Source organism: Ctenocephalides felis, unplaced genomic scaffold (genome assembly GCF_003426905.1).
Source record: "Ctenocephalides felis isolate EL2017-DRISC unplaced genomic scaffold, ASM342690v1 CF-g0.4_SCAFFOLD_01492, whole genome shotgun sequence".
Taxonomy (NCBI): Eukaryota; Metazoa; Arthropoda; class Insecta; order Siphonaptera; family Pulicidae; genus Ctenocephalides; species Ctenocephalides felis.
This window is the reverse complement of record NW_020537646.1, coordinates 51,950,814-51,963,212: the sequence shown is the minus strand read 5'-3', so window position 1 is coordinate 51,963,212 and position 12,399 is coordinate 51,950,814. Positions and strand designations below refer to the sequence as shown.

Below are 12,399 nucleotides of genomic sequence, written 5' to 3'. Positions count from 1 at the left end.
TACATGTACGACTATACATATATAAATATACGTATATACGAGGTCTGTTCAAAAAGTACCCGGAATTTTCGTTTTTTCAAAAAAATATTTATTTATTCGTCTACATTAATGTGGTCCCCTTCAAAGTAGTCCCCCCCCAGATATAATACACTTATGCCAGCGTTTTTTCCAATTTTCGAAGCACCCTTGATATTCACTTTTTGATATGTCCTTGAGCACTCTCAGCGATTTTCTTCAATCGAGGAAAACCGCCGTCCTTTCATGGGTCTCTTCAACTTTGGGAATAGGAAAAAGTCACACGGAGCCATATCTGGTGAATTTTTGCACTTTGCAACACTTTATTTCATTTTTTACGCAAAATTTAATACAAATTCTTTGACTTTTCAATTCTTCCATTGTAAAAATCGCCGAGCTCAGAAAAACACGTCGAACCTTAGCGACTACCACAGACAAAGTAAACAGTGAATATAGCTGAAAATTTCATCATACTTTAGGGGCATGTATACCAACACAATAAAAAAAAAATTTGACAATCAGACACTCCAGACCCGCGAAATTTAATTATTAGTAATTCCGGGTACTTTTTGAACACACCTCGTACATATATGCAACGTGCATGCATATTCACAACGACGTACATGTACATGTATGAACCATACATATACTCATACCTATCTATGTAACTATAGCTATACACGTATACACATACATATACGCATAAACATGTATATATACATATATACACATATATATATATATACACACAATACATATATATACATATGTACATAAATGCTCACAAATATATATATATATATATATATATATATATATATATATACATATATATATATATATGCATATACATACATACATATATACGTATATACAAATACATGTATACACATATACATATGCACATACATACAAACATACATGTAAATAAGTAATATACATATATATACATACATACATACAAATACATATATATATATATATATATATATATATATAACATACAATATATGTAAACTCGTATATATGTAAAGCAAACAAATTATTTATGAAGATGGATAATACATATAAAATACAAGTGGACTTACATTACGTTGGTTGGTTACATATAGAGAAGTGTACACAGCACTAGAGATTGGCACTAACATTTATACAACTAACTTGTCAGCACTATGCATTTTTTATATAATTTTTTTGTATGATGTAAACAGAAAAATGATAGTTTTATTGAACAAAAATGTAAGTAGAATTATGTAATTTCTGCCACGACTTCTGTACTTTGCTAGTACCGAGGCATGTATAAAAGCCACCACATGTTTTGAGAGATTTTTAAGGGTCATTCCAGGATTGTTATGGGCGGGTAGGTAAAAAATAGTCGGAAGTTGAAACTAGTAATGTTAGGCTAGGTTTGTATGGTTAGAATTAGGAGAAAAAAATTGGAAATGTTATTTAGTATTACTAAGTAGTTATACTAAAATCTAAAATAAAAAATTTTCAAGGTTTATTCAAAATTTGCTATGTATGGGTAGGTAAAGCTCGGGTATCAAGGCCGAAGTTAAACTAGGAAGTGTTGGCAAGGTTAGTAAGGTCAATTAGTTTTGTTCAAAGGAGATAAATTTGGAAACATTATTTAGTATTACTTGGTAGTTATCGCAGAGTAAGGAGGAATCCGATCTTTTGTTCACCACGTGATCACATATTGATATGAAACAAGATTCTGCAAAACGTCTCTGAATGGTGTTCCGTTCATGGTAGAGAATACTGGCATTATAAAAGTTAAAGGAGTGTTTGAAATTTTTTATGTGTTCTGTTATCATAGTTTGGTTTTGGTTGGGGTTTTTCGAATTATTGTCGTGTTGTTTGAGTCTTTTTATTAAATTTTGTCCGGTTTCACCTATGTAAGTAGAAGGGCAATCATTGCAATTTATTTTGTAGTCAATGTTGGAAGTACGTTCTATACTAGTGGGAGATTTCAGGTTTGTGTAGAGGGATTTAAGAGTTAGATCTATGTTGCAGGTTAGTCTGATGTCTACCTTATGAAAAAGTTTTTTCCACACTGGAAAAAGTTCTTTTACGTAAGGTAAACAAACGTTGCCTATATAGTTATTGTCTTTAGAATTTTTTTCTGGGGAAAAAGAAGAATGCATACTGTTGAGGGTTTTAAGTCTGTTGGAGGTGACGGAGTTGATGAGGTGCGGTGGATATGAGTTGTTAATTAAAGTTGTGCGGATGAGGGATAAGTTAGAGGGCCAAAATTGTTTGTCTGAGAGTAGGATGGCATGGTCGACTAAATTAATAATAGTGCCTATCTTCATGCTAGAAGGGTGGTAAGAATGATAATTTAAATACCTACCCGACCAAGTAGGTAGTATATATGATATATATATATATATATATATATATATATATATATATATATATATATATATATGTATATTTATAATGTTTATGCGTATATGTATGTGTATACGTGTATAGCTATAGTTACATAGATAGGTATGAGTATATGTATGGTTCATACATGTACATGTACGTCGTTGTGAATATGCATGCACGTCGCATATATGTATATACGTATATTTATATATGTATAGTCGTACATGTATATGTGTACATATATAGGTATATATTGTTGTATCTGTATATGTATATGTGTATTATATGTTTACATGTGTGTGTATATGGATATATGCATGTATATATATATATATATATATATATATATATATATATGTATATGTGTGTATATGTGTATGTATATATATGTATATATGCGTAGGTTTATATGAGTGTACTAAAATATTTTTGCCTATACTTTTTAATTATTTATTTAATTCTAGTTTCTACTACCTTTCCTATCTTTTATATTTGGTTTGTTGTTAAGTGTTGCTGTTTGTTAATTTTTCTCTTATTGTATAGTTACTTTACCAATCTACATATATTATAATTACCTAGATATACTAATTTTCATACTGTTTTTAGATCCACTGATGATGACATTAAATTGAATGTCGAAACGTTTGGAAATAAAGATTATTTTATAAATCTTTGGCTTTTCTTTGTTTGATGTATCGCCCTCAAGAACTCACTCATATATTTCAACATCAAAAACTACTAAATCATATATATTATATATATATATAAATAAGTCGGGTTTTTCTTCCTGACGAAATAACTCGAGAACGCACGAACCGATTTCGACAATTTTGCATTTGTTGGAAAGGTCTCGGGCTCCGCAAGGTTTATAGCTAAGAAAAATAATGGTGCATGGCATCGTGCCCTAATGCAAATTGCTGGAACTTCATGCACCGTAATTAAAAATTCGAGTAATAAAAATAATCAACAATTGTTTTAAATAATTTCAAATAAATTATCTCCTATATATGTATAAAATAGTCGGGTTTTCTTTCCTGACGAAATAACTCCAGAACGCAAAGGTCTCGGGTTCCGCAAGGTTTATAGCTAACAAAATTAGTTGTGCACGGCATCGTGCCTTAATGCAAACTCAAGTAATGACATTAGTGAGCTTGGTTAAGTCAACGAGCAATTCTTGCCGCAAAGAATAATGATGTACACGCACTGAATTTTGCCATTCAATCAAAAATTGCTGGCGATTTGGTGACATACCAATGATTCCGACTGGTCTTCCGTTTGACTTCAAACGATTGCAATTTCCAGTTTGCCTTGCGTTCGCAATAACAAATCTCAAGGCCAATCGCTTAGTGTTTGCGGGATAAATTTCAAATAGATTATTTAGAATCATTGCTTTTCACATGGGCAGTTATACGTTGCCTGTTCACGAGTTGGAAAATCATCTGCTTTGTTTGTGTTAACGTCAGACCAAAAAACAAAAAAATGTGGTCTACCAAAGAGCACTTCAATGAAACGGATAAATTGCGGATTCACTTTCATTTACTTAGAGAAGTTCAACTAAAAAACACTTCATTTTTGTAATCGAAATAAATTCATTACTGTTGTATAATAAAATCAAATTTTTCCTTTTCAAATATAAAACAAACAAAAAATTTCTTCATCTTTCTCACGAAACCATCTGGTGGCGAAACGGAGTTCGTCGGGTTTGCTAGTACTATATAGAAAGCTGCCACATCAAATGACGAATATATTATACAAATTTTAAATAATAACAATTCAAAAAAAATTATCACTTATATTCATTTTAGTATTGTAGTGCTGATAAAGATACAACAAATGCATCGCGCACTGCTTTGCGTCCGAACGAATTGAATGCAATTGTAGGACTATTAGCGTTACGCGCGCATGTACTGACTCCGTTTTTTTCAATTTTCCAATGTGTTTCACAAAATACAGTACTAAAAGAAAAAACAATAGGCTTTCGAATAATGCTAATTAGAAGGTGATCCAACTAAGCGCACTACCGGAAAACATCAATTGAAAAATTATTTTATCTTTGTATGTTCATCGATTGTTCTACATAATGTGGCCTAAGCCAATATGAATAGAACCACGTACATTTTTTTTCGATATCTTTTATGGTTACGCGAAAAAGTGAGTTTAAAAAAAGGGGTCACTTTCACATATTTTCAATGATATTTCGGCCATAAGGTGAGATACAAAGTTGAAAATTGATATATCGTTTTTTTTTCAAAAAGACCTTAAAAATGGCGTATTTATTATTTTAATACCAGGGTGGGGCCGATTCTCTATATACTCTCTATGCGCCCATACCCTTTGGTTAAAAGGTCTTGAAAAGTCAGTATAAACTTGTACGAGTCAGTTGTTTCAGTAAGAGGTCCTACTATGTCAAGCGAGCATTTCTCAATTGGTTTAGTGGGTATGTCAGTAATTAACAAGGGGTGTTTATTGAGGTAGTATGATTTGTTTCTCTGACAAACCTCACTTTTTTTTAAATTTTCTTAAGTCTCGTTTGAGTTTAGGCCAGTTATAGTTAAAAATTTGAGTGTCTTCCTAAATCCTTGATGTCCGCCAAGTGGTTTGTCATGAAATTCCGAAAATAATGTATGTTTTTCGTCCTCAGATCTTGCAATGGAAATTTGTGTACGTCAATGTCGATGTCTGAGTCTCTAAAAATATATCATATTATAGCACGCACTTCAGTCCAGTCAAGTCTGTCAGTCTCTTTAATAAGCATTGGTAATTTAATTGCTTTAATATTATTTTGTAAGCATAAAGTTTTCAAAAAAATGAGGGTTTCGATAGGACAGGTTGTGTTATCGGAATCTCTACTTCTGATCAAAAGAAAAAATATAAAATGATCATCTTGTTTGACGTGCGCTACTTGACCGATCGTTTTATTTTGCGCAGTCAATTCATTGAATTTGTTAACCTTAATTTTCAACTTAGTATACAAAATATTATTACTAACAAAGTCTTGCGGAGAGTCTGTATAAATGGATTACTAATAATTTATCATCTACTTCCTTAACTCTCGAATTAAAAATAAGTTTGTCTTTTAAGGCTAGTCTAAAATTATCATAAGTACTTGTTAACGAAATATGAAAGATCCGGCTCAGTGCGTCCGCGTTGGTATTGAAAGCCCCCTTTTTGTATTTTATTTCATATTGATATTCCTCCAGCTTTATGCGCCATCGCATTAACCGCGACCCTGGGTCTTTCAAGTCAAACAACTATAATAATTGTTGATGATCCATAATAATATAAAATTTAGTACTATGCACAAATGCTGGACGGCCCACACAATGTCCAGAAGTTCTTTCTCTATAGTAGAGTAGTTTTCTTCGGCTTTATTGAGTGTGCGACTAGCGTAAGCAACTGGCAAATCTTCACCTATAGGGCCCTGTATCAAAATAGCCCCAATAGTTTTGCCAGACGCGTCCGTGGTAATGTTAAAAGGAATCTCAAAATTAGGATATTTTAAAATGGGAGCAGTTGTTAAATGAGTTTTTAAAGTTTCAAAAGATTTTTGCTGAGAAGATGTCCAATTGAATTTTGTGTTTTTCTTTAAAAGTTGTGTCAATTGCCTAGAAGTATGTGAAAAATTTTCGATGAATCGCCTGTAATACCCTGCGAGGCCTAAAAATGATTTTATGTTTTTGGCGCATTTAGGAACAAGAAAGTTTGCGACAGAGGATATTTGGAAGGGTCTGGTTTAATACCGTCTGGAGTAATTATGTGACCAAGATAAGAAAAACCCCTTTACAAAAAAGTACACATTTACTAGGTTGGAGTCTAAGTCTAAGGTTGCTTTTCCTGTCTGTCAAAAATTTCGTTAATTCGTCTAGATTGTTCATGAAGAGTATTAGAATAAATGACTATGTCATCCGTGTAAACAAAACATTTGAGACCCTGCAGTCCTGTTAAAATAGAATTTATTAAACGTTGGAAGGTGGCTGGGACATTTTTTAATCCGTATGGCATTCTTTTATAATGATAATGACCCATTTGAGTCGAGAATGCTGTCTTATGTTTGTCACCAGAGCTCAACGGGTCTGATGGAATCCCGAAGCCAAGTCTAATGTAGAAAAGAATTTAGAATTACCTAGTCTAGAATTACCTGGTTTAGAATGTCAGTAACGTTAGGAAGTGGAAAAGACACCTACTGTCAAGTCATTAAGTCATTAGATTATACTTATACTACCGTCATTGGATTTCTTCCTAACTAAGAATAATGATGCGTTCCAGGGACTAGTACTAGGTTCTATTATGTCTTGTCTTAATAAGTCAGAAGTCTGTTAATCTCAGTTTTTTGTTTGGAAGTCTGTAAGGTTTGATGTTAACTGGTGTAGCTTGTTAGCTTGAAAGAGTTATAATGTTATGAGATATAGCTGAAGTTACGGGTAATTTATCACCCTCTAAAAAAATACATCATTATACTCTTCACAAATCTCATACAAAAGTTCACTTTCTTATTGATTCAAGTGGTTTTGTTTAAGTTTATTAAAAATCCTATTTACCCTGTCTGATTTGTAATTATTTTCTACATTAATGTTATTTATTTCTAACGCATTTACATGATTTTCAAAATCTAAGGTGTGAATATCTAAAAGTGGAGTTTTTATTTTAATTTTATCTTTATTACAGTTAATAACGTTAACCAGACAAGTGTGATTTGGAGGTGAAACTAAAGAATTTGCTACAAATACACCTTCGGCAAGTTCCTCCCTTTCAATAATTTCTAAACAATTAATATTTGTAGAAACCCTAACTACAGTCTCCGAACGATGCTCTAACTCAACTAAAGGGAATAGTTTAAAGGTGAATAATTTAAAGGGATGGGCTTCAAGTCCTTAAAATCTTTGTATCATTATTAATATTTACATTGACTTTAAAAGTTTTCAAAAAATCTAACCCTATTATGCTATCTCCTAGAATTGCTAGCCTAGTATCTGCTACACTAAATTTATGCGAAATAATCTTGTTGTCTAACAGAATCCTTAACTTAGGTGTCCCTAACGTATCTATAGTGGTCCTTGTAACTCCAGTAATATTAACTCTATTATCTAAACTTGTGTCTATATCTGCATCATCATCTAAATTATCTATTCTAATTATACTAATTTCGGCTCCAGTATCTACCAGTTAATTTAATCTAGATGTAGTAGTGTCTAAAAATTCGAGGTTTATTAAAGCTAATTTTTGTTTATCTGAAATGCATGACAGTTGAGCGTTTCTTAGCTTACTGACTTTACGTATTGAACTTTCTTTACTTGTGGATGCTGTAGGAGAATCATTGGTCTTATCTGAAGTATTCTCTTTATTCGATGATGCAGTGGCTAATTCTATTTTATTTGTTTTGGAATGTTCATTAAAAATTCTCTTACTACAGTCCCACATTAAATGTCCCGGAATTTTACAATAATTACATGAAATGTGTTCATGTTTTATAGGAACGTGTGGTCTGCAAGGTGGTAAATTAGTCTTAAAGGTTTGTGAGAATAGGTTTCCTTTTCCGAGTTTAAATTGATCTCTTCTTCAGTTGCAATAGAAATTGCAGAATTTAAATTTGCAGGAGATTTACATTTAACGATCATTTTAAATACGGAACCCAAACCCTCTTGGAAAATATGAAGAGCTTGCTCTTCTAATAATTCAGTGAAATAAGCATTTGCAGCAGGTCCTCTACCCATTTTAATAGCCGCGTTTATGAGTTGTCTGAGAATGTGGTCCCGTGGTAAGAACGTGGCCTAGAAAATCCTAGTCTCGGGTTCGAATCCAACTGCGGTCGATTCGGTATCAAAGCAGCTTGATACCTAATTTTCACTTGAAATCATAGATTTCAAATATGATCTCAAGTGAAAATGGCCTTTCGTGGGCATTGCCGCAGCATACGCATATGCAGAGGGGGCAATAGTTGTAGTAGCAACATGCCTCTTACAAGTAAGAGGTACTCGGATTGTATCCCTGTACTCAAAAAAGAAAAATAAGGACTCTGACTCTGTCCACCCAGACTGAGTTGGAGAATAAGTCAATGCACCAGGAGAACCTGTGGAAGAAGTTAAAATTCAAGTAATAAAAAAAGGAAAAAATAATAATCAAGTAATAAAAAAGGAAAAAGTAATAATCATGTAATATGTTAGGAAAAAGTAAATATGTTTATAATACGTAAGAAAAAGTAATATGTATGTAAGAAAAAAGTGTTAAGTATCTTAAAAATGTAAGAAAAAAAGGTAATAAAGTTTTTTTTTTAAAAAAAAAGAATAGTCTGTAGTCGACAGGCAAAGTTTTTACCGTCTCATTTTGTCCTTGTTTACGCTTCTTAAATTAAATTTGAAGAGAGCATACCGATCTAGATTTAACATAAGTCTCCTCTAAGCAGGTTTTTTCTAACTCTTCAAAAGTTTCGAATGTCTTATATTGTGTGATTTGCATAGTCCTATCTTCTAATTTTACATGTAAAATAAATTTTAATAACGCTTTATGTTCAGCCGGATCTATACTTTCAAAAACATAAGTACAAGCATTGGTGTTGTGCTAATTTTTTTTCCGGGACGCTAAAATTAAAAAACCGGTTCAAAAACCGGTTTTCATGTTGGTTACGGTTTCGTTCGAAAAAGAAAGAAACAAAAATCATTATGTAACCCATTTTGTGCACATATATGTATGTTTATTACAATAATAGGAACATTTAATAAAAAATAGTTGAATTATAATTTATAAAATTCACTTATTAAATCATTATCTCTTTGTAGCGATTTTTTGTCGGAACGCGTTCCGGCCCAAAAATAATTTGCCTGAACGACGTTCTGGCGCGTTCCGACTTGACAACATCACTGAGTACAAGTATGCAAAAATTCATTTAATTTACTCTGATCCGACCCATCGAAAGTTTTAACAATATCCATGGTTCTTTGTAAGGATAAAACTGGGGAGCCATGTCTGAAGTTTGATTGTTTAAATCAAAATGTAATGAAGGTAAAGATGAAAACTTAGAATTTGTCGGGATTGGGGAGTGACGACTACTTCACTATTAAAAACTGCGCTAACCAAATCTAAATCACTACTGTCGCCTGAATTAAATGAAACGTAGTTCTCAAATAAGGGCTCTGTTGACCTGCTAATCACACGTTGCTGCGGCAGTACAAAGTCGGTTGTAGCACGTATTCTCCACATCAATCAATCAACACTTACTTATAACAAATGAGTTAGTTACAAGCATAAAAATGTGCAAACTAAAAATAAATTCTCTATTTTTTCTAAAACTTTAAAATCTTGTTCTAAAACTAAATTTATCTCAAAAGGATAGTACTTATATTTAACAAATTGTATGGATTTATATAAAATATCAGACTTATTCTAAAAATTGTTAATTTTGTTCTAAAATTTGGAAATTTGTTCTAAAATTTGGAAAGTTATTCTAAAATTTGGAATTTTATTCTAAAATTTGGAAATTTGTTCTAAAATTTGGAAAGTTATTCTAAAATTTGGAATTCTATTCTAAAATTTTGAAATTTGTTCTAATGATTGTAGATTTTTGTTCTAAAATTTCGAAAAATTTGTTCTAAAAATTAGATTTAGATTCTGAAAGTTGGATTTTGTACTAAAATTTCTACAATCAAAAGATTTTCTTATCAATAATTCTATAATTTGACTATAGAAAATATGTGAAATCTAAAATTTGGTTAATCTAAAAAATAAAATATGGCAAAGATACTATAAAGAATACTCCTTTTTCTCCTATAACTTTTTTTCTCTAGCTCGCGCGTTCGCTTGGATCCACGCAGCGTTAGTCTAAGAGCCAGTGAACTATTTGACTAACCTGTTTTCACAAAGCCAGAAATTTTTTAATGATATTTTATTATCGGCCCATTAAGAAAATACCATTCTGGCAGTCATTCCGCGGTTGCGTCATCATCCCTTCAATTTGTGAAAATGTAAAAAAAAAATTTTTTATAACTTGCTCGCACAAGGCTCAAATTTTGAGGGTGTCTTCTTTTAACTGTTCAGAAAGCATATGTAAAAAGCCAGCCCATTCTGACGGTTGCAAGGGTCTGCCAGAAGAGTACATAATAGTCATGACGCGCAAGGGTGTGGGCGCATTGCCATACATAATTGACTAATACCCTTGTATTTGAATAATTTATACGCCATTTTAAAGGTCATTTTGAAAACATCCGTTATACCAAACTTCAACTTTGTATCTCACCTTATGGCCGAGATATCATTGAAAATATGCCAAAGTGGCCCCTTTTTCAAACTCAATTTTTGGCGTAACCATAAAAGATATCGAAAAAAAATTACGTGATTCTACTCATATTGGCTTAAACCACATAATGTATAGTAATATATGCTAAATAATCCTTTATTATTAGCTAAAAAGGATAAAATAATTTTTCAATTAATGTTTTCGGATAGTGCGTTTTGTTCAATTACTTTATTATTAGCGTTATTTAAAAGCTTATTGTTTTCTCTTTTAGTACTGCAAATATGGTTTAAATCAAATTTGTGGAACACTTTGAAAAATTGAAGAAACCAGAACCAGTACACCCGCGCGTAACGCATCGCACATCCGACCGAACGAATTCTATGCGCTACTATTAGCGTTACGCGCGGGTGTACTGGTTCTGGTTTCTTCAATTTTTCAAAGTGTTCCACAAATTTGATTTAAACCATATTTGCAGTACTAAAAGAGAAAACAATAAGCTTTTAAATAACGCTAATAATAAAGTAATTGAACAAAACGCACTATCCGAAAACATTAATTGAAAAATTATTTTATCCTTTTTAGCTAATAATAAAGGATTATTTAGCATATATTACTATACATTATGTGGTTTAAGCCAATATGAGTAGAATCACGTAATTTTTTTTTCGATATCTTTTATGGTTACGCCAAAAATTGAGTTTGAAAAAGGGGCCACTTTGGCATATTTTCAATGATATCTCGGCCATAAGGTGAGATACAAAGTTGAAGTTTGGTATAACGGATGTTTTCAAAATGACCTTTAAAATGGCGTATAAATTATTCAAATACAAGGGTATTAGTCAATTATGTATGGCAATGCGCCCACACCCTTGCGCGTCATGACTATTATGTACTCTTCTGGCAGACCCTTGCAACCGTCAGAATGGGCTGGCTTTTTACATATGCTTTCTGAACAGTTAAAAGAAGACACCCTCAAAATTTGAGCCTTGTGCGAGCAAGTTATAAAAATTGTTTTTTTTACATTTTCACAAATTGAAGGGATGATGACGCAACCGCGGAATGACTGCCAGAATTGTATTTTCTTAATGGGCCGATAATAAAATATCATTAAAAAAAATTCTGGCTTTGTGAAAACAGGTTAGTCAAATAGTTCACTGGCTCTTAGACTACGTCGTTTGGCTTGGTTCGCGTTCCGCGTCGCTTGGTTGTATATATCAAGATGTAAAATACAGCTTACAACTTGCAAAGTACCGAAGCACGTCATACATAAATCTTGATGATTTTACCTCAAGTGTTTTTTCTTCTCCACAGGCCTTTGTTTCAGGTAGTTGGATTAATTCCACCGCTGGTTTCAAGTGACATAAAATTTATGTACAATGTAAAAATCGAGTCCGCGTACCAATCGAAGCTCGTTTTGGCGCCCACTAAGGCGTGCGCCAGCATTTTTTACATGCATTGCATTCAAGGCAGGACGGGCCCTGAAAATACCCATCCAATTCGATACTTAAGATTTGTTTAGAATATTTCTGTAAGTGTCACATATTTTTAGTACTGTGTATATCAAAAATTAAATGTAATTTAAATAAAATATTAAAGAATGTGTAGTATATAAGTAACTGTTTTTGAAATTACACTGAAGATGAGGCATACCATGGTCTCGAAATGTCTGTAATTACCAAATAAAGTTTGTGTCAAAAATCTGAGTGTTGTTTTGTTCATATTTAACATTTAATATTTGGTCCACTCATATCACAAAATTCTATAATATATAATATATATAT

At 32.2% G+C, this 12,399-nt stretch overlaps 1 protein-coding gene across 1 annotated transcript in view; it reads left to right on the top strand.

Annotated features, from left to right (window-relative positions):
- Window positions 1–12,028, top strand: part of LOC113369764 (apoptosis-inducing factor 1, mitochondrial-like) — a 56,474-nt gene extending 44,446 nt beyond the window's left edge. Inside the window, exon 15 of the mRNA XM_026610335.1 lies at window positions 11,930–12,028. The gene's annotated coding sequence lies outside the window, so the exon portion shown is untranslated. The remainder of the gene's footprint in view (window positions 1–11,929) is intronic.
- Window positions 12,029–12,399: the final 371 nt, after the last annotated feature.